The sequence below is a fragment of the Acomys minous genome (genome assembly GCF_964271855.1).
Source record: "Acomys minous genome assembly, chromosome: 5".
NCBI classification, from domain to species: Eukaryota; Metazoa; Chordata; class Mammalia; order Rodentia; family Muridae; genus Acomys; species Acomys minous.
The window spans coordinates 45,706,012-45,728,685 of NC_140494.1; the positions used below are offsets into that span (position 1 = coordinate 45,706,012).

Genomic DNA, 22,674 nt, shown 5'->3' on the forward strand with positions numbered 1-22,674 from the left:
ACCTTTCAATTGCTATGCTGCTTGTAGTATTTGGATGTCTGGTTCTCAGTTGGTAGACTACTTATGAAGGATTAGGAGGTGTGGCCTTGTTGGTGAAGGGATGTCATTGGGTGTATGTTGTTGTGAAAAATGAAAATTCTATATTGTTGGATTTTACCAATGAAGACTCAGGAGCCAGATGCTGGGGTGAAAATTGCTAGTTCAGAGAGGCACAGAAAGCACCCAGATGACCTTCCTATTTAGATCATATTCCAGAAGGAAAAGCCAAAAGCCAAAGAGCTAAAGAGATTGCCAGCTTGGCTAACAGTCCAGGAGGAAAAAGCTCCAAAACTAAAAACCAAAGAGCCAAAAAGCTCCCTCTTCTTCACACTGCCTTAAATGCCCTAAGTCTTCTTGTCTACTTAATCCCTGTCAGCTGGTTTCTTAGCCTAGGGTTAACTTTATTTAATCCTGTGTACAGAAAACTCTTGGATTATAGGTGTGTACTACGGATGAACCACACCATAATCACCTGTTTATAATAAGCAGAAAGTTCTTGGATGTGTATGTTAAGGCTGAACCACATCAGACAAGAAATAGGTTTTTACACTTCACAATATCAGGGTTCACAATGGGATAAAATACCCTGCAACAGCTGTGACCTCTGAAGTTTACTTTGGAGTCTGAAGCACACTCCAGACCTAGGCTCGCTCTCTCTGTGCCTCCCAACTTGTGAATAAGATGTAAGCTCTCAGCTACTGCTCAGAGGCCATGCCTGCCTGCCTGCCTGCTGCCACGCTCCCAGCCACGAAGGTAATGGACTCTCCCTTTGAAACTGTAAACAGCCAGAGTCAACTGCTTCCTTTTGTGAGGAGGATTGCCTTGATGTCTCTTCACAGCAATAGAACAGTAATTAAGACACTGCCCCATGTCCTAAGTTATAGTCATCTCTTCCCAGGCTTACAAATTAGTTTCCCCATTGCTTTATCTCGCCACCTCTGGGATCCTTGAATTCATCTTCAAGCTGTTGCTTTAGAAAAACATATGAACTATGGTTATGGTCATAGGTGGGGGTATCAGTGCCCTGTCCACCTTTAAAATTCTTAAAAATGTCCAGACACTCAGGATGTGCATGAACCCTGCTGGCCTGGCCTGAAATGTCCTCCCTGCCTTGGCACAACTGTGTATCTGGGTTCATCTTTTACCACAGCTTGACTCAATGGTTCTTTACAAGGCACAAAGGCTGTTGGTGGTCCTGGGCCTTTCAGTTCCCTGGTCAATGACTCCTTACTGACCTTGTTAAAGAGAGTTGATTGTCCTCAGTGTCCTAGATATATATTCTGTAAGAACTCGTGTCAGCCGAGCTCCCGAACCAGGATGTTTGAGTTAGAGACCGCTCAAATTCAAGGACGTTGCTTGCCAAATGGCACAGAGGGACAGACGGACTCCGGTTCTTATGAGTGTGATGCAGGGGCTTAAGAGACAATGGGGGTTGGCTGGGGTTGGGAGTCAATACTAGACAATAATACTAGGGCATCAAGACGTGGGAAACAGTGCACTACTTACGCAGCAGGAATATCTGAATTCCAAGTCAGCTTTGCAAGTAGAGTAGAGGCTCCTCCATGCCTTTGTGGAGTTGCTGGCAGGCATGCTGGCAGGTGCTGGCAGTAGGGATTTCTGTAGCTGACTTGCCAGGGCTGAGGTCCTTGCAGGGGTGCACGCCCCAGGGAGTCAGTGCGGGTGTTTGTTTCCTCTCCTATATCACTCTGTCAGAGCTTCATTAGTTCTCCAACTACATCTTTGGACCTTAAATCACCAGTATTTTATCTGGCATCTGGCCCGTGATGGGTTCTCTACTCCTCCCTGGCCTGCAAGAGAAAAGAAAGAGAAGTTTACGTATGTGGTCCTTGCCAAGAGCCTGGGATTTTCCATGGACTAGTCTTAAATCAGCTAATTTTATCCTCAAGCATGGCTATGATTTGAGCTCCCTTTTCCCAGATGAGAGCACAGACGCCAGCAGTGTGAAGTAGCCCGTCCAAGGCCAGAGAGGCCTCTGTAGTCTGTGGTTCTGCTCTCAGGCTTGCTTTTCTATGGCTCTTCTCCTTATTATCTCTTGGGCCTGCAGTTTTAATCTCAGAAGGTGGTGGACTTAAAATTTGGTTCATATGCCATTTGTGCCTGGGAACCAGCCAACCTCAGTTTCTTTTGAACTGCTTTCCCTTTTAAGAAATTCTGGTTTTGTGTGACCGGAAGCCCGTTTGTTTATAGAGATAACCTCCCTAAGAATTCCCTTAGTCCTGGTGGGTGAGTTCTCCTCCAGAGAGAGAGAGTCCACTCCACTTCCCCTGGCCACCTGCCAGCTCTTATTAGTGTCTTCCCTCTGAACTGGGGAGGCTTTCATTTAATGTTTTATTGCTTCATCCATTTATTTAGGTATAGTTTAGAAGAGCAACTTTAGAAACACCTGGTTTGGGGGTAACACTTCTCAAAGATTTAGCATGTCCATTTGTTTAAGAACAAGATAATAATTTAAATTTCTTTAGCTATGTGTATTTTTTCATTGCCTTTTGTGAACTCATGCCTTTTGTAGTTTCATATTTGGTTCTACTTTGTCATCTTACCCCAGAGTTGAATGTTTGTATTTAGTCCAGAAACATTCAGAGTTTAATTTTCCTTTTTTACTTACTCGTGTTTTTCTAACCTGTGGTGAGAATTGAATGACAGAGTAATAACAGAAGGTCTGAAGTCTTCTGGTGAGAAACAAAGGAATTCACACCTGGCTTGCTTTTCACGAGGCTCTTGCACGCATCAACATTTTTCTCTGGACTTCTAACCATATATATGTTGACATTTTTGGAGTGCAATTAATAAGCAAGAGCTTTGATTTTTTTTTTAAAATTCTAACTTTGAGAGAAAAAACAGGTATTGTGTCCAGTATGCACTATATCAACAACTGTGGCCAACTTGCAGTGCCTTCTTAGATTTAGATCTTGAATACTATTTCGTTAAAAAAATAATAATCTTTTTCCATCTACTCCAGGTCTCTTCTAATTCTGTACCTTGTTGGCCTCAAAGCCACCCTTTGCTATTTCCCTTGAAGGCCTTGTGTTCATAGAGGTATGCAGCATTCTTAGCTTGCCTCTTTTCCTAAAAATAGACCTGTGTGAAATTACGATAATTTAGACCACACTTCAGTGTTAAGCCTGAAAAACTCCAGCTTATCTGGTTATTTGTCTTTAAATTACATTTTATGTTTTTAAGTGGCCTGAAGAGGATGCATGCCAGTGCAGCTTTAGTTTCCGAGCCGGGGCTGGTAGATTTCCAGCTGCAGTATTGGATCCTCTTTTCTTAGATGCTACAAAGTAGAAGCGCTTTCCGAAGATCAGACAAAGTCCTGCTTGGAAGAAAGACCATGAGGTAGCAATGGAGAAAGCATGGCTGGGGCTAATCGAAGGGGTTCAGTCCCTGTGTCCGGGAACCATTTGCGTGTATGAGGCCCCATACTCTAATTCTAGTGTGGAAAATGGGTCCTGAATTAATTTTCTAGGTTTGCAATAACCAACTATGACACACTGGAGGTTTAAAAGAGTGAAGTTGTGGATGGTATACAGTTGTGGATGGTGTACAGTTGTGGATGGTGTACAGTTGTGGATGGTGTAAGCCCAAGATCAAGGGTATCAGGGAGACTGTTCTCCCCCCGAGCCAGTTCTCTCTGCCTTATAATTCCCATCTTCTATGTCCTTACATGGGCTCTCACCTGTGAACATACATGTGTCTTACTTAGCATTCCTTTCTGCTGAGAACATCAGTTATAGCAGATTAACATCCAGCCCAAGGCTGTGCTGTACTAAATTCCTTCTTTAAAGGCATGATCTCCAAGCATAGTTAAAAAGAGATTCTGGAGGTGGGGGGTTAAATTTTTTAACATGTCAATTGCAGAGGCATTCAATTCAGTCCACAGCAGTATAAAACTACGTGTGGGTATGTGCCCTGTTTTCAGTGTGTGTGTGTGTGTGTGTGTGTGTGTGTGTGTGTGTGTGTGTGTGTGTATTTGCCTGTGGTTGGTCCTTGAGCCTAAACTTCAGTTTTCTATTACTGTAATAAAATATCTGAGACACTCAGATAAAGAGAGAAGATTTATTTTTGTCTTGTCGCTTTGGAGGCATCACCCTGTGATGGGTTGTTTGGTCCACTGGTAATGTACCACATCATTGAGGGAATGTGTGTTAGCACATCATGAAGCAGGAGACAAGGATATGGAACGGAGCGGAGATTCACAGTTCCCTTTATAGTTCTACTCCCAGTGACATTAGAAAACATCAGAGAGCTCTGCCTGACACAGGTTTCATCACCTCTCAAGGAAGCAGGAATTTTAAATACATGGACCTTTGGGAGCATTCAAGACCCCAATGACAGCAATGGTCTTACTTGGTGTGTCTCATTAGTAACATTTCCTCCTACAGCAGATGAGGGACAAATACAGAGATCCACAGCCAGACATTACAGAGACTGCTAGAACGTGGAACGTTAGCCTAAATAGGATGTCTCCATCAAATCCTTCCCCTCAGAGCTCAGGGATCCCCTGGGAAGAGAAGGACAAGAGCCAGAGGGAATGGAGTATGCCAGGAAAACAAAGCCCTCTGAATCAACACGATCAAAGCACACATCAACTCCTAGCCACAGAAGCAGCAGCCCAGGCTCAGCATGGGTCTGCACCCAGTGCTCTGAATTGATATCATGGCTTCCAGGCTTTTGTTATTATGGGATTCCTGAGGGTGTGAACCTGTGGGCCTCTGATTCTTGTGCCTTCTTTGGTGTCCTTTCCTTTGGTTTGGTTTATCTTGTCCAAATTTGAGGTAATAGTGTTGACTTTATCTTAATATATATCTACTTTTAAAAAATGAATGAGTGGAAACCTTGCCACAGGTAAAGGTTAACAACTGAACTGTCGTTCATATTTGCTGGGTGAGGGAAGGTCAGGCTTTGTCAATGAGGTGATACTGATCACTCCAGGACAGGCTTTATACTCAGGTGTGGCTGACCAACATGCAATGGACCCCTACCCATTTTGTTACAGTTTGGTGTTTTGTTTTATTTTGTTTTGGGGTGTCATTTTAGTTTGTTTTCTTGGGTTTGGGGGTTCCCTTGCTGTATTGTTTTTGTTTTTGTTTTTGCTTTTAGAAAAATGTAAAGCCGGGTGAGTAGGGAGGGGGAGAAGCTCTGGAAGGACTTGGGAGAGGAAAAGAATATGATGAAAATATATTTAAATTTAAAATTTGTTTTAAATAAAAAGAAATATAATAGAAAAGAAAGAAATAACAGTTGAAGGCCAATGATAATGCAGAGGATTGATACACAACTTAATGCCACAAAAGCATAAGGAGTTTTAACCTCAGGAAAACAATAACAATGGGTAAATAAGTTTATTATATAATATGTAAGAATCCAGTGTGCTGTTGGATAACAATAGCTTTGATCAACAGTTGCAGAGTATTAGCTTATCTGTCTTGCTGTTCTACTGTTGTAAGGAGACATCATGACCAAGGTAGCTTTTTTAGAAAAAGCATTTAGCTTGGGACTTGCCTATAGTTTCAGAAAATTAGTTCGTTATCATCATGGTAGGAAATGTGACATCAGGCAGGCACACGTGGTACCGGAGAAGTAGCTGAGAACTCACATTTGATCCAAAAGTTGCAGGTGGGGTCAGGGGGGCGGGAGGAGAAAAAAAGGAGGTGGGAGAGAGAGAGAGAGAGAGAGAGAGAGAGAGAGAGAGACCGGGCAAAGCATGGGCTTTAGAAACCTGAAGCCCACCTCTGGTGACAAACCTCCTCCAAGAAGACCACGCCTCCTGGTCCTTCCCAAACAGTTCCATTAACTGGTAACTAAGTATTCAAACATATGAGTTCATGAGGGCCATTCTCATTCAAACATCCTCATTATCAATCATGGTTAAATACCTTCCTAGTGTTCATTAAATAGTTGAAGGTTACAAAGTAATTTGTTAGTATTAGTCACTATAGAACAAGCTCTGTCTTTAGCTAAGGGTTATATTATGGCTTCTGCCCTGGAAGCATTCCTCACTTATATGTCAACTAGGTGGAGTTCCAGATACAGTGGAGTCCTGGTGTCAACGGGGCGTTCCCACCCCTCTCTGAGACGTAGAGTGGATCTGCTCAAAACTGCTTGGCTAGCAGACCATGGAAGATCAGAGCTAGCGCCAACTTTTCTGTACAAACCTGTCATGTTTAGTCCCCTGCGCTTTCATCTTCTCGCCTCTGCTGAACTTTTGTTCTCCACTCTGTCTTGCAGCTGTTCCTTTGTTCTTCCCTAGAAATCAACCCAAAGTCAAATGATAACCCTCGAATATTCCTTCCTGTTCTCACAGCACAATGCACATGTGGGACTTGAGCAATGGGTCAGCAGCTAAGAATGCTCACTGCTCTAGCAGATGATCCAGGTTCTGTTTTTAGTGCCTTAGGGCACCTCACAACCCTGTGCAATTGCAGTGCCTTGGGATCCAGTGCCCTCTTCCGGTCTCCCGGGGGCACTTGAATGCACATAGTACATATGAACTCCTGGGGAACCCACACAGTCACATGAAAATAAATAAGCAAATGGATAAATAGATGGACACACATGAATCAACTGAACGAGGCATGTTTTTGCTACTCATCTGATGACAGGGAAGGTTATGTCACAGAGGCACAGAGACACTAATCTAAAGTTGAGCCATGAAAAGAGGGAAGTGGCTCAGCGATGAAGGTTCTTGTACACAGGCTGATGACTTGAGCTCTTTGCTTGGACCTCACAAGGCAGAGGAGAGAACCCGCTCCCAAGAGTTGCCTTCTGTGATCCATGGAGCACTAACACTCCCATGCACGCCTTGCAACATATGAAATAAATGAATCAATAGTAAAGCAATGGACTCCCCCTATTCCTCAAGACATTACTTGGACATTTTTATTCACCCGATTTCATTTTCCTTCTATTTTTGAGGACTATTCCTGTCCCCCACTTCTTCTCCTGTCTTCACAGCTCTTCTCTTCCTTACCCAGGACATCCATCTAAATCTCTTTCATGAACTAAAAGAATTCTAACTTCTGTTGCTTGCATAAATCTATTTCTTGGAACTGTCAGAGTGGTGGCGGCAATCGTAAGCTTTCTTAACTGGGCAGGCAAACAAACAAACAGAAAAGTTAGCATGTACCTAAGAGAGATTTGCACGAACTCAGTGAAAATTTAGGGACAGCGTGACTTTGTAAGGGTTTGAGTCACAAAAGAAAATGACTTTTTACCTGTGTCTCAAAAGGATAAAGGAGAAGTAAGACATATTTATACTTCTAAAACAGATAATTGTCTTTTGGAGTTATATACCTTTTTGGCTTTTACAAATACAAGTTTTATAATGAAAGTAGGTTGCATGACCTGGTTTGATGGTTTAAAATAAACATTGTTAGTGGGGAATAGTAATGTAAGCTAAACTTTCTCATGGAAGATAACTGGGCTCTAACGATTATTTGGAGGACATGGAGGTTGCCAGGGCAAGGAGATATAATAACTGCAGCGGGGAATGCTGGAAGCCTCAGTTAATTAGCAGCCAAGGGGGAAAGATAGATTGAAGAGACTTCTTCATGGTAGAGTAGGAAAGTGGTGGTAAATGGATTTGGGCATGAAGGAGAGGGAGAACCGAGCGCGAATGTGAAGTATCTTGCAGAAAGGCAGAGTCTGGGGGCTCCACTGACAGGGGGCAGCTGCAGATGAGCATCAGGGCTATGGAGTGACCCATGCAAATGAAGTGTCATGACATATGTTAGGGTGCACATGGGATTGCCTTTGTATTTATGAGTGATAGGCCTCTCCAGCTGGGGCCTGTTAAAAGCTACTCATTTCCCATCTGTCAAATGGCAAGATTCCTCCTTCCCACCCTCAGGTCTTCCTCCTCATTTTCTCCCCACCCCTCCGCCTTTTCCTTTTCCTCCTCCTTTATAAACCACCAAGTCCAATTAATACGTCCCAAATGCTTATGGGAGTGGGGCCATCCATTAGGAGCATGTACAACCTACCAGTGACCACAACCCTAAAAAAAAAAAAAATTGCCAGTTATGCAGAAGCCTTCTCGCCTGTTTGTTTGTTTTTTTTTTTTAAAAACCTGAGTTTTAGGATCAAATTCAGGACTTCCTGAGTTCAAGGCAAACAGGCACTTTACTAGCTGGGTTCTCTGCATAGCACAACAGCTTGTCTTTTTCTGTGTGTGCATGTTGGCGTGGATGTACATGTGCATGTGTGCACCACTTGCATGTGAAGGACAAAGAGGTTAACCTTAAGTGTGGCTCCTAAGGGGCCATCCATCTTATTTTGTATGTGCATGTGTGTATGTATGTGGTATATACATGTTTGTGTGCAGGTAGGTGCACATGCGTATGAAGGCTATAAGTTGGTTCTTGAGTCTTCCTTAACTGCCTTTTCCACCTTATTTTTTTAAAAAGATGTATTTATTTATTATTATGTATACAGTGCAGGCCAGAAGAGGGCATCAGATCACATTGTAGATGGTTGTGAGCCACCATGTGGTTGCTGGGAATTGAACTCAGGACCTCTGGAAGAGAAGTGAGTGCTCTTAACCTCTGAGCCATCTCTCCATCCTCTCCACCTTATTTTTGGATGCAGTATCTCACTGGAACCAGAGTTCATCGATTCTGCTGGACTGGCCAATGAACTTCAGAGATCTGCCTTTTTCTAAACCCCAGTGCTGCTTTTTGCATAGTTTCAGGAGAAGCTGACTCCTGCTAATGCATGCTCCCATAGTAACTGAGCCCACACCTGGTGTTCTGAGGCAGGGGCTCTCAGTAGCCTGGAGCACATTAAGGAGAAGAGGATGGCTTTTTATGTGTGTCCTGGTTGGTGAACATGGATCCTCTTGTTGGAGCTACGAGCCTTTTACTGAGCAGCTCTCTCTGTGGCCTGTGAGTCTGTTTATGTGGTGTATGCGTGTTTATCTCTACAGTCGGGCCTGAGGCCGTGTGGGCAGAAGCAGAAACCTAGAGTGACAGTGGTCTTATTTCAGAGTTAAAATTGAAGACTGTAATTGTAGGACTTAAGACCGGATCTTTTATTACCTCAGAAATGTTACTGTGGTGGCTGTTTTGAACAGGGGTTGCCCAAGTTGCAAAAGGATCCGAGGAAATAAAAGAGAAAATTGAATGCACATGTGTTCTTTAATTTGAAAAAGCATAGGAAGGATGTTAGCTTTGCTGATGTTTGATACATGCCTTGAAAGCAAGGGCTACCCATGGATACTTTATAAATAAACACCACTCAGGAAATGCCTGCTCAGAAGTATTTTAGTGATAAGGACACGGGACCCAAGAAGGGTTGAGCTTACTGGTGTCTCTCAGAGGATGAGAAGCAGGCAGATGAGCTTTCTAGTACTAGGGGTGTGGGAGTGAGAGAGGGGGGCACTATACAGTAGGGTGATGAAGGCAGATGGGGATGGCATGTAGGAAGGAGGTTACAGAAGAGTCCATGAATGATGGTCGTAAGTGGATCTTTGATGGAGCCCTTACCTTTCATAAAAAACCTAATGCCCCATACTTTCACAAAGCTGTCATTTTTTTTTTCTGCAGTGTACTTTACCTGGCTGAGATCTCTCTTTGTCTCTGTCTCTCTGCCTCTCTGTCTCTCGCTGTCTCTCTGTGTCTCTGTCTCTGTCTCTGTCTCTCTCTTCTGAATCTGATTAAGATTCAGTTTCAGTTTTTCATATGGATGAATTTGTGTTGTTTTCTTATTGCTGTCAGTGGAATATTCAATACAAACAGTATGTTGAACACAAAATATGCAATACCACAGTTTCTTTATTCAAACATTGGATAGGATTTATATTGTAAGTACCAAGAATCCTTTGTTAAAAGGACCTTTTATAAAACCATGAATATGCATAACTGGGGGACACCAAAATGGCTGCCCAATGGGATCCTGGCTTCCAAGTGAGAAAAACTACCTCCGATGATAACAAGATCCTCCTAACTCTTGAGAAAGCTTGTTAGGAGACACTACTTTCTATGTGGTTTGTTGGAAATTTTTCTTGAAGATAGACATTCGCTTTCATAGCTAAGTAGTCTATGGTCTCTGAGAGCGATGGGCTGATAAGACGATTTACCCAACTCCTTTTTATTGTCTTCTTTTGTGCCGTCATTCTTAGCTGTCTTCTTTTACTTTTTAGTCATTTGAAGCTGTTGGCCCCAGCAAGTCAGGAGCTGTAATCTTCGTGTTATGTTACATGCTTTACAAGCTCAAATATAAAAGGCCTATTTTTGTGTGAGAGGGTATTCTTAGAACTCTTCTGCAAGAGTAAAATAATAATGCATTATGAGATGCTGTGGAACATGGGCTCTTAGGGCCTGCCTTAGGATTGCAAATCAGTTTGGTAATTACTGGGGTCAGTCATTTGGTTGAAGACTGGTATTTGAAATTTATATGGTAATTAAAGGCACTGATAAATATTCATAACTGACAAACTACAATTAAAGTAAAAATTAACCATAAGGCTATTTTCTCTTTCCAAAACTGTGAGTCAAAATTAGCCATAAAAGTTATTTTAAATGCATTTCCTTTGGGACACATAGGAATGCTGACTATTCAACAAACAGAAGCCGCATAAAGAAGATTTTGGGTCCCATGATCTGGCTGAAGGCTTACAGGAACAGCTGCTTATCTCATGAATGGAATTTCCTGTTAATATTCTTGCAGGCTAATTGTTCATCAGAAGGATAACAAACGTCAACAAATATCACAACCGTCTTGCATTTTAGTATTTTAGAAACAGCAGAAATAGTTCAGATGCTTAACTTGTTTGTGACTTAAAAAGCAGCAGCACGATGTTTGGCTTTTGTCACTGGGACGCCTAGAGGGATGGATTGACTTGGAGGCTGAGCTTGGAAGCCCTTTCCTCCTCATTTACAGCATGGGGTTAATATAGACCAAGGCAAAGAACAACATCAGAACTTCAAACAATGTAACGCACCTTCGTTTTGGATGGGTTTCACATACTTTCATTCCAACCGCATGTGGAAATAAATTTTCCTGGAATAAAAATGCTTCAAACGGACCCTTAGATTCTTTGGCAACGACCACAAAGAAAGCTCTTTTTTTGTCACTTGTGAGTCGCTCTGGGTGGGTGAAAATCTGAGCCCTAGGAAATAACAAGGGCTCCAAGACTTCAAGGCTTGGATCGGAGTGGGAGATGGGTGTCAGGAAAGGCCTTCCTGGAGTGTAGCCAACAGAATTTATTTATTTATTTATTTATTTATTTATTTATTTTAGATTTTGAGTGATTTTTAAAAAATTACAGTGGCCTTTAACAGATCTTTTTCTTTCTTTCTTTCTTTCTTTCTTTCTTTCTTTCTTTCTTTCTTTCTTTAACAGATTCTTGTGTTTAAAACTTTCTTGTTCTGAGCCAGGCGTGGTGGCACACACCTTTAATCCCAGCACTCAGGAGGCAAAGGAAGGTAGATCTTTGTGAGTTTGAGGCCAGACTGTAGACAACAGATTTTGAGGAAGCATTTCCATTTGTTTCTTTCCCCTAGCAAGACAAAGGTTTTGCAATGAGGTGAAAACTCAGAGCTGATTTAGAAAGTTCCTCATGGGGGGAAATTTTAGCTCAACACTCCGTGGCACTGATCACGCCCTACTTTTCTGAGCTCTAGCTGCTGCAGGTGCCCAAAGCCCTGGGAAGCAGCTCTAGGTGTTCCCTTCATTCATCCAGAGTTATTCTTCTTCCACTTTCAGACATGATGAAAAGGGACAGTACCTTCTAGAAACCAGAGCTTTGGTTCCTCTCACTGGACTCTTCCCCTAAAGAGGGACAGTTGGAAAGCAGGGTGGGCATCCTTCATCTAAAAACACAAATTTTTTTTAAAATACCATAAGTATTCCTTGGATATTTGTGCTTGGTCCCAAGAACTGAAGTCTGTACTGATCAGCTCCACGGCTGCCCTCTGTCTCACCTTAGGCAAATGACGGCCTGAGCATGCCACCTGGTGTATGAACAGGTTACTGTCTCTAACTGATACACTGCAATTACACATACCATTTTCCAGTTTTGTGCAGCACAATTATCTAAAGTATTAACAGCATCCTTTAAGTATGCTGTGAGAGAACAGAAAATAGATGAATTCAACAGACATTTCGCACACTCTGTGCTGTAGGTGGCGCACACAGCCGTGAGTAAGGGACTTTTCCTTCCCACAGTACACCTGAATTAGGAGATGGTATGAGGAAGGGGTGGGCAAACTGTGGCCCAGGGGGCTGTGTATTTCAGGACATCATCTATTTGTATATACCGCACTAGTTAAGAAGATTAAGGATTATCAAAGAAAGAAAAGTGTGCAGCATAGATGTGTATGATTAGTAAGCCGGAAATAGTTTCATCTGGCCCTTCAGAAAAATCATCTGCTGATCTCAGATACAGGACTGCAATCAGGAACATTTCACAATGTCCTTTATGAATGGCCATTGGAGTTCAGAGGCAAGAAACGCCACCCTCCCCGGTGGGATCAACGCAAGGTCTATGGGTGTGGGAAGGGAGCTGGGGATTTCCTCATGTCAACACACAGAAGTAAGACAAGGAAGAGAGAGAGGGAGAGGGACGGGGATGAAAGGAGAGGGGGATGGAGAAGGAGAGGGAGAGAGAAGTAGGAGAGACAGGAGAGATTGTTTTTCATTGCTTAAGTCTCTTCACACTGGGGAGCTTCGAAAATATATTCATGCCACTTCCTAAATCTGAAAATAAAATGGAAACAAAACCACAGAATTGCATGCCAATTCTGGAAACATAACCACACGGAGAAAGAGTTAATCATCTTTTGAACTCAGCACCCCAACTGTAATTCCCTACTTGTGTAAAGACATAAAGAATTGTGAGGGGACCCTGACCTTGACCCCCACGCCCCCAGCCTGCTGTTTAGTACCAGGAGGCTGTCCCTGTAAACTCTGTATTGGTTTAATCTATGTTTGGATGCAAAGCTAATGACTAAATATGTTAATTTTATTCAGAACCAAATTTCTGGTGTCATGAAGCAGCGACATAAACAAAAATCGAAGGTGGCGGTAAAGAACCAGCCTGCCTCCATTTTGGGCTTAAAAGCCATCATATAGTAAAGATAGACTAGGTCCATTCTTGTTTGTGATTAAACCTGTTTCTTAAGGATCGGTCTATGCTCTACCTGTAACCTTAACTGCGAATGGCTCCGTACTGCATGTTCAGGCATGGCAAGCATGTCTTTGTTTCAAAAAGGTGTTTATAACCGTCTTGCAGCCCTACGTTTGTTACAAAAGGGTTGTTATAGCTACCTTGTTATGACTCCCTGTTGTTATGGCCGCCTTTCAACCATGTCCTTGTTTCAGGAGGGACTAACTTGTTAAGCTTATGTCCTGCTCCTGTAAACCTGCCTATTTTGCCCCCAAATCCTCCATTTGGAAACCTCCTAGCCTTGAGCTAGAAAAGCCTTGTCTTTCTCATATCCAAGGCTGACCTCTTGAACCCTGCCTTAGGTATAGGCAGTCAGTCCATGTGCACAAATAAAAATGCTTGCTTTAATTAATTGCTTACTGTAATTAATCTGGCCATGATGATTTGGGTCTGTGCTCTTTCTTTCTCCTCCCATCTTTGGGATTAATCGTAGGAGGCTAACATTAGCTGGAAATAGTGATATGAATTCATAATGTAAACATGTATTCACATCCTAGTTTTTATTTGGTGTGTGTGTGCACGTGTGTAGTGAAAGATTCTAAAAGATGATGTCCTACCAGCCATAGGACACCAACAGCCAACATTTGCTTCTAAATTGCATTCTAAACAGTCCTTTGGCAGGATTGGCTACTTCTAGGTTGTGTTCAGGCAAATTCAGGGTGAGACTAGAAACCTTATTGGGTCAGCAAACAAAAGCATCAAAAGCCAGTGATGCCGTGTCAAGGGCATAGGATTAGAATGCAGTTTTCTAGCAGGAAAATCTCTCGGAGAATCTGACCAGTAAAACAAAAGCTGTTATCTGTTGAAAAATATAGGATAAAAATTTCTAAGAAAAAAGAAAGAAAGGATGGAAAGGAGGGAGGGAAGGAGGGAGAGAGAGACAGAGAGAGAGAGAGAGACAGAGACAGAGACAGAGAGAGACAGAGAGACAGAGACAGAGAGACAGAGACAGAGAGACAGAGACAGAGAGAGACAGAGAGACAGAGAGAGACACAAAGCAAGCTGCATACTGTTCCTGGACATAACTGCTACAAATCTCCTCTGTGAATCACAAATGAAATGCGAAGGGTCAGCAGTCAGCATGCCTCTGTAACCAGCCCTGTGACAAGGAGGAGCTGTGACAAGGACTTCATGAGCAAATGCCAAGTGAAAAGGAGAAGGGATGGTAGATGTTAAAAACACCGATACAGTTCATAATGCAGCGGATGTGGAGGACTTTGTTTCTGATAATCATACTTTACTAGATACCAGCAATCTATTGGCAAGATCTTACCTAGGAGAAATGAGGACTTACGTTCACACAAAGGCAAGGGTCAAAACATTTCTATGACTTTATTCATAGCTAATAAAAACTTAAGCATCCCAAGCACCTCTCAGGGGATAAATAAATAAGACAAAGATTGTAATGGAGTACTGTTGAGCAATATGAAGGCATTGGCAGGTGCCGGGAACATGGACGGATCACAAAGCATCTTGCTAAGTCAAAGAAGCTAGACTCAAAAGGTTGCATAGCATTTGATTTCAGCTGTGTGATGCTCTGGAGAAAGCAGATGTGAAGGGACAGAAAGCAGACCAGCAGCTGCCTGGGGTTGGAACTGGGGGGAGGGGTGGACAACAGTGGGTCACTGGAGAATTTGAGGGGCTGTGTGGTGTGTCTTCATGGTTCTCCTGGTTACACAAGTGCATGTGCTTTTCAAGACTTGCAACAAAAAAACTGTACAGAATGTTTGGATGGATTTTTACTGTATGTAAAAACATCCAGATTCAAAAATTAAAAAAATTAAGCAAGTACCACTGATGGATGCTAAAAATAGGTGAAGTTTTACTGGGGAAAGAAGGCATTTGTGGGCTGGAGTACTGCCTTACATTCTCCTTGCTAATTGTACGTGATCTCATTAAGGGGATAATTATTCCTTCCATCTCTTAGTGTAATTTTAGGTAAGTCGGCCTTCCTGAGGAATGTTATCCTGGCCTGGTGATTGACAGGCCCAGCTGGATTAACTCTTACAGGAGGAAGACAATAGTATGCAATCTTCTAATATTCAGAGCAGAGCAGAATGTTAGGTCTCCATCAGGGCTAAGCACAGATTCCTTTATTTTGACCAAGAGTGTCTCCTAATGGGTCTTTTTAGAGCCCTGATACCCATCCTCAGTAGTCTCAAAGGCTGCTTACTGTAACACACACACACACACACACACACACATACACACACACACTTTCTTTTGGTGGAGAGGTCGAATGACCAAGAATAAAACTCACTCAGCACACGTGACCTCACATAGAAGGTTATGACCCATGGTTTAAGAGACTATGGTATATACCAGCTGCTGTAATATAAATCCCATGCACTGTGAATTACACTTCAGGCAAATGCTTATTCTTAATCAGCTACTTTGGACTTCAATTTAATTTATGGCCCTCCTTAAAATAATATTCAAATTAAGTAACATCAGAAGAGACAATGGGCCTCAGATAGATTTGTAGGGTGTTCTACTTGGCCTAGATGCTTTAACATCTGTGTAGGTCTGGGGATTGCCTCAGCAGGTAAAAGCACTTGCTGCTCTTGTCTTCAGTTTCCAGCACCCACACGGTGGCTCACAGCTGTCTGTAATTCCAGTTCTAGGGGATCTGAAGCCCCTTCCTGGCCTCTGCAGGCACTGCAGACACAACACACACACATAAATAAACAAGGGAACATACATAAATCTTGAATTAGTTTGAATATTTATTGTATTATTTTTTAAAGTTATGTGCATACATATGTGTGTATGCGTCTACATGTGAGCGCAGGGACCCTTAAATTCCGGAAGAGGAGGTAAGATCCCTAAGATCTGGAGCCCCAGGCAGTGAGTTGCCTAATGTAGACTCTGGGAGCTGAACTTGGGTCCTGTGCAAGTGGAGTACATGCTCTTAACTGCTCAACCACCAATTCTTTTTTAAAAGCCAGTGTAATGAAAAAAATAATTAAAACGAGAGAATAATAGAGATGTTCTAATTAAATTCAGTGTAAAATGTTATTCAACCCTCATGTTTATAAACATTAAAAGGAGATGTAACTATGGGCTGGCCATTCATTAAAAAAATGGTGATATTTTCTTCCATGAGATAATGAAATTGTAGCTATGTATACTGATGCACTTTTTTTGGATAGTCATGTGCTAAAGTACCCAGGGATCAAATGTTATATTTGCAAAGTATTTTCAAGTTATCTATCTATCTATCTATCTATCTATCTATCTATCTATCTATCTATCTATGTATCTATCTCATACTACAAAATATTCTCAATGATGATAGGCATACATTTTCATATTATATTAATTTAACTTTTTCTTAACATTATATTTATTTTTTAGGATTTATTTATTTATTATGTATACAGTGCTCTGCCTGCATGTACACCTGCAGAAGAGGGCATCAGGTCGCAGTGCAGAGGGTTGTGAGCCACCACGTGGTTGCGAGAAATTGAACTCAAGACCTTTGGGAGAGTGGACAGTGCTCATAACCTCTGAGCCATTTCTCCAGCCCAATTCAACTCTTTCTTGATGTTTAAATTTTTATTTAAAAAACAAACAACAACAGCAACAACAGGAAAAGCATAAAACAGACTGTACTACAGGTTAAACGAGTCAGGATGTCTTGTGGACAGGACCTATGCTACAACATTTTTGAAATGATTTATTTTTGTTTTGTGTGTATGCAGGTTTTGCTTTTATATCTCTGCACCATGTGCATGCTTGGTGCCTTCAGAGGTCAAAAGGGGGGCATTGAATGCCATAGAAATGGAGGTAAAGATGGTTATGGGTGTGGAAATCAGACCCAGGTTCTGTGCAAGAGAAGCAAGTGCTCTTAACTGCTTAAACATTGTCCAGTTCCAGCTACAACATTCTTTTTTTTTTAAGAAAATTTATTTATTTATTATTATTACACAGTGCTCTGCCTATGAACACATCTGCAGGCCAGAAGATCACTTTGTAGATGGTTGTGAACTACCGTGTGGTTGCTGGGAATTGAACTTAGGACCTCCAGAAGAGCAGTCAGTGCTCTCAGTCTCTGATCCATCTCTCCAGCCCCCAGCTACAACATTCATTTTGTTAAATTATTTTATTTTTGTACATACACATTTGCATTATTACACATATATACAATCGATTACCTATGGCAAGAAGAACCATGACACAATCAGGAATTATATAAATGTTACATTCTTAGTGTTTTGGCTATTTGTATTTGACAGCCTTGAAGAAGACATCTTTCCTATCTTGGTGCATCTCAATTTCTGAATGTAAATCAATCTCCATCACATATTGTCATTATCAACTTAGAACACCTATCTAGACCTGAAGACATCTTAACCCCTAAACAATTAAGCTTCATTGTAAAACTAAGCTACCTGGTCTTCAACTTCCTCAGAGACTTGAGAAGGAGTTAAACTTGATTACCTGAGTATGCGGGGAGTGCAGGTTAGTCAGCTACAACATTCTTAAAGGGCTCTCTAGATGCTTTTGTAAAGTGTTAAGAATGACCATTATTTATGGCTCCTGGGTTGTGATGGACGAGTTCAGGCAGCGCACACAGAGGCTGTTGGGACTCTGCTCCTGCTGGCTGGGGCCTCCGCAGGGCTGCCCTGTGCACAGGGCTGGAGTCATTTTGATTCATTTTCACTCATGTCTATCTAGGTCTGGCTGGAACCTCTGCTGGCCAACCAGTCAGGACATTTCCCTGGCTTTTCTTTCTGCATGGCCTTCAGGTGATTTTAGTGTAAAGATAGCATTCTCCCAAATGTGAGCATTTATTCCTAAAAGTTTATTAGAATTCAAAATATTTGTCCCCCCTTTCTGTAACTGGAGAGGAGTCTGCTAACATTATAATTAAAAGTCACTCCAGTAATCCTCGTGAAATGGCTTATCTGAAAGCTTGACGTTGGCCATCAATCCTGCTTATCTCTATTTCTTTCCATCCCTCACCTTTGACAGTCCTGAGGATTGAACTCAGGGCCTTCTATGTACTAGGCAAGCACTCTACCACTATACCACACTCCCAGAATCCTATTGTTCACTTTAATAAAAGTCTAGTGTCCGCTAGTTATATAGAAAGAAAAGGTGTTGACTATAGCTGGGCATGGTGGCTCATGTGAATGTGAGGCAAATGTGTTTTACAAAGCAAGTCCAGGACAGCCAAGACTACACAGAGAAACCCTGTTTCAAAAAAAAAACATAAAGAAAAACAAACAAAGCTGTTATATAGTATGGAAAGATGGATCATCACTTAAAAGCACTGGCTGCTCTTCCATAAGACCAAAATCCATGATTCCAGTCCCCGGGATCTGGTGCCCTCTTCAGGCCTCCACAGGCACTGCACTCATGCGGTACAGATACATACACACAGGCAAAAGACCCATGCACAGAAAATAAGAATAAGCAAGCCTTTTAAAAAGATGCAGTCTAGATGAAGCTAAGACAGGCTCTCAAATTACAGGCTACTGCTGACTAGGGCCTAATGCTTGCTTCTGTAAACAGAGTGTTTCTGAGACATGGTGGCGTTCCTTTTCACATATTATGCATGACTGTTTCCAACCTCCAAAGGCAGAGCTGAGTGGCTGAGTCAGAGTTGCATGGCCTGCCAAAGCCCACAGCTTCATCACATCATGTCCTTTACAGAAGACTCTCTGACTCCAGGTCTTGGGGTCTTTAATTAATGCTACAAATTTCTATACCCTCATGATGTTGGGGGAAAGGACAATGGCAGGATTAGAAGGTTCTCTGTCCAATTTTTCCCCCTTGAAGTCATGAATATTAACTGGGGAGAGAGAATTTTAATTATTTTTTTTAGAAATTTCTACTTATTTATTTAAAAAGATTTATTTGTGTGTGTCTTACATATATGTGTGTATGGAGCTGGGAGAGAGATAGAGAGAAAGAGACAGAGAGAGAGAGAGAGACAGAGAGACAGAGACAGACAGAGACAGATAGAGACAGAGGGGAGAGAGAGAGAGACAGAGGCAGAGACAGAGATAGAGAGAGTGTGTGCAGAACCTGAATAGGTACTTGGTGTTGTTCTTTGTCACTTACCACCTATTCCTTTGAGGTAGGATCTTTCCCCTGAACCCAAGGTTCATGTTTTCACAGCTAGACTGGGAGCTGACAAGGTCCTCATTTAGAGCCAGAGTTGCAGGTGTGCGCAGGATGACCGGTTTGTGATATTGGTGCTGGGATCCAAATTTCTGTTCTCATGATCGCACAGCAAGGGTGTTTTAAATGCTGAGTCATCTCTCTAGTCCACAGACCTCCTTTCAAAGAACTGGCACTGTGTTAACATTTGAGAGAGCTACAGTCAGATTGCATCTGATTTGTGGTGCAGTGGTTACATTTATGGGTCCAGGAACTCCAGAGCTTATGTTTGTATCTTGACAACTCTCCTAATAAGTTTGGGCGAGTCAGTCATGTGACTGCTCCTTGCTTCAACCTCAACTACATCATGGGACCTGCAGTCTAGGGTTACTATGCAGTTCAAGGAGTCAGCTCCCAGAGTATTTCAGACAATGGCTGTAAGCCTCAGACATTAGTAGCATTGATTTTATTTTGGACCATCTGTAACATTCTTTGACAACTCCCCAGCATGTTCCTTGTTGATCATAATTTGCAATTTCATCAGGAAAGAAGAATCAATTGTCTGACTCAAGGCTCTGAAAAATGTTCTTCCAAGTGATTTTCAAAGTATGGTCAGTATTGCTCAGGAACTTGATAGAAATATAAGTCTCCATGTAAGATTTATTGCATCAGAGGCTCTGAAGATGGTGGTGTGTTGCTAAAAGCTCAGCAACTAGTTCTTCTGAGAACAAATGCCCTACAGTTCTGATTGGTTTATGTACTCTTGCAGGACTGATTTCAAGATGCAAACATCATGTTTTGAAATACAAAGGTGGAAAGAGATTCATTCAAAGCAATGTTTCTGAGCTGGCAGGTGCAACCCGCTGAAGTGTCCTGACTGCCCGGTAGTCTTTTTTTATTTTGGAGACACAGTTTCTCTATGTAATCAAAGTTGGCCTGTAACTCACTACACATGACAGGCTGCCTTTGAACTCACAATCTCCTTGGCTCTGCCACCCAAGTGCCAAGTACTGGAATAAGAGGTGTGCATCAAAGCTTTGCAGATGATTTCAACATGCGCATGCATTCAAGAACCATTATTCTGATTCCCCCCAAAAGATTTGCTTACCTAGGGTTGTGATGAGAAATGTGGCAGAGAGCAACACTTGTGTATTGGAATGTCTGAGCACAATCTTAGCCTTTACTTGCAGACATTAGTAGGCAAGTGTTCTACATGGAGTTGTGTATAACTACACATCAGCCATTACCACTGCTGCTCCAGCTGCATAGCTGCCATGGCCAGCCAACACATCACACATTTGAGGAGCTCTGGGGACTTTTACTGCTGCCCAGGGACTTTGGGGAAGATGGTGATGCTCCCATTGCTGCATTTTGCAGGCAGATCTGTAATCCATCCCTAGGGCTTGGGCATGTGATAGACTGTGCCTCAGAGTGATTATGTGAGGCAGAAAATGATTTTTTTTATTGCTCAGTTTTATGGGATGATCATAAAAATGGTCAACATCAACTTGGTAATTTATGGAATCTTATTACCACATTAGGTTGATGCCCAGGATGTAGGCAGGAAAAAGCATCACTTTCCCCCCTTTAGTTATCAAAACAGATTTGGGTAAGGAAGGGAACTTAATTTCTTCCTGATATCCCTCCCACCCCAATAGGTCAGCTGGCTTCATGTATAGAGATGCTGCATCGGCAGAGATGCCAGTTTGGTAAATGAAAGTCCAGTGGTGCACCTTACACTTTCCTGGCCTTCTCTTTTCCAGACTGTGCTCACACCCACTGTTCTCACAAGCATTGGCTTTAATACTTGAGATAATTAACCGAGTAAGAGAAAAGCTTTGTTTCCTGTGTGTCTTTTCGGAGGTCTTGGTTTATGCTTGACTAACCCAGTTCTTTTGGGAGCCAGTTCAAGGTAGCACCTCATCCAGGGATCATGTGGTAGAACAAAGCTGCTCACCTATGGCCAGATAGCAAAACACAAACAAAAGACTGGGATCTCATGTTGCCCTGAAAAGTCAGACTGTCAATGATGTGCACACACAAAGACTCAGCTCTTAAAGGTATCTCTGCCTCCAGGTGGTAGCACGGACTGGGGACACGGACCTTTGAGTGACAATCCAGATACAATCTAGCGTTGGTCTTCTCTTCTGCTGTTTTCTCATTGCTGATCCCCAGCTCCCAGTCCACCTTCTCATTTAATATGTGAACACGTCCTTCACCTCGCCCAGATACCACAGGAACATGTGGTACAGGAGAGTTCTCTCCTCATCCAGCCCCATGAATGACCTCTGACTATAGCTCTGTTTAACTCAGCAGTTTGTGATGGTGGGCACCAGTCTATGTGTCCTAATGTCCACAACAGACAGCTTCAGCTTTATGAATCAACTGAGCCCCGTATCCTGTGGCATTTGTGACTGAGCAACTTGAGAATTTAATTTTACTTAATTTAAAATAGAACATTCAGACTGGAGAGAGATGGCTTGGTAGACAAGAGTACTTCCAGCACCTATATGGTAGCTCATAAATATTGGTAACTTCAGTTCCAGGGGATTTGACACCTTTTTTTGTTCTACAGGGACATTGAACACATGTGGTACACATATGGAGACAAAATATCCACATACATAAAATAAAAATAAATATTTATTTAAAAAAAAAACCTTCATTGTAGACAAACAGACAGACAGACAGACGCGCACACACACACACTTGTAAGATAGAAAATATTTGAAATGGCTGGTGGCCTTTATGTAAGATGGCACAGAGAGTCTAAACTAGTGATTCTCATCATGTGGGCCATGACCCCTTTGGTGGGATCAAACAATCCTTTCACAAGGGGTACCTAAGACCATCAGAAAACACAGACATTTACATCATAACAGTAGAAAAATTATGGTTATGAAGTAGCAGTGAAAATAATTTTATGGTTGGGGGATCACCACAGCGTGAAGAAGTGTATTAAAGGGTTGCAGCAGTAGGAGAACCGCGCTTTGAAACCATGATCATCGCATCCCCATGCCAAGGGTCAGCTTGGAAATCACCACGTGAAACAGCCTAGAGAATCCAACAGTGAGAGATGAAGGTCTGAGAAAGACTATTTCCATGTTGAAAGAGAGAAGCACCCAGAGACTCAGACCACCACCACTTCTTGCCAGCGCTTTCTGTGCCTTCCTTTCTTCCTGTGTGTACCCATTGTCACACACCACATGAAAGGTCTCAGCCTTGGGACAGTCTTGTAGTACAGAGCAGAAGATATAAAAAAGATATAAGAACTAACATTTGCACGGTGTGCTCACTTTGTGTCAGGCTTTGCATCCGCACTTAGATGACTTAGCCAG

The 22,674-nt window shown here is 42.3% G+C and overlaps 1 long non-coding RNA gene across 1 annotated transcript in view; it reads right to left on the reverse strand.

Annotated features, from left to right (window-relative positions):
• The window catches only part of LOC311597400, an 81,093-nt gene that overhangs the window by 23,050 nt on the left and 35,369 nt on the right, over positions 1 to 22,674 (reverse strand). Inside the window, exon 3 of the long non-coding RNA XR_014779214.1 lies at positions 1,546 to 1,847. This is a non-coding gene — a long non-coding RNA (uncharacterized lncRNA). The remainder of the gene's footprint in view (positions 1 to 1,545; positions 1,848 to 22,674) is intronic.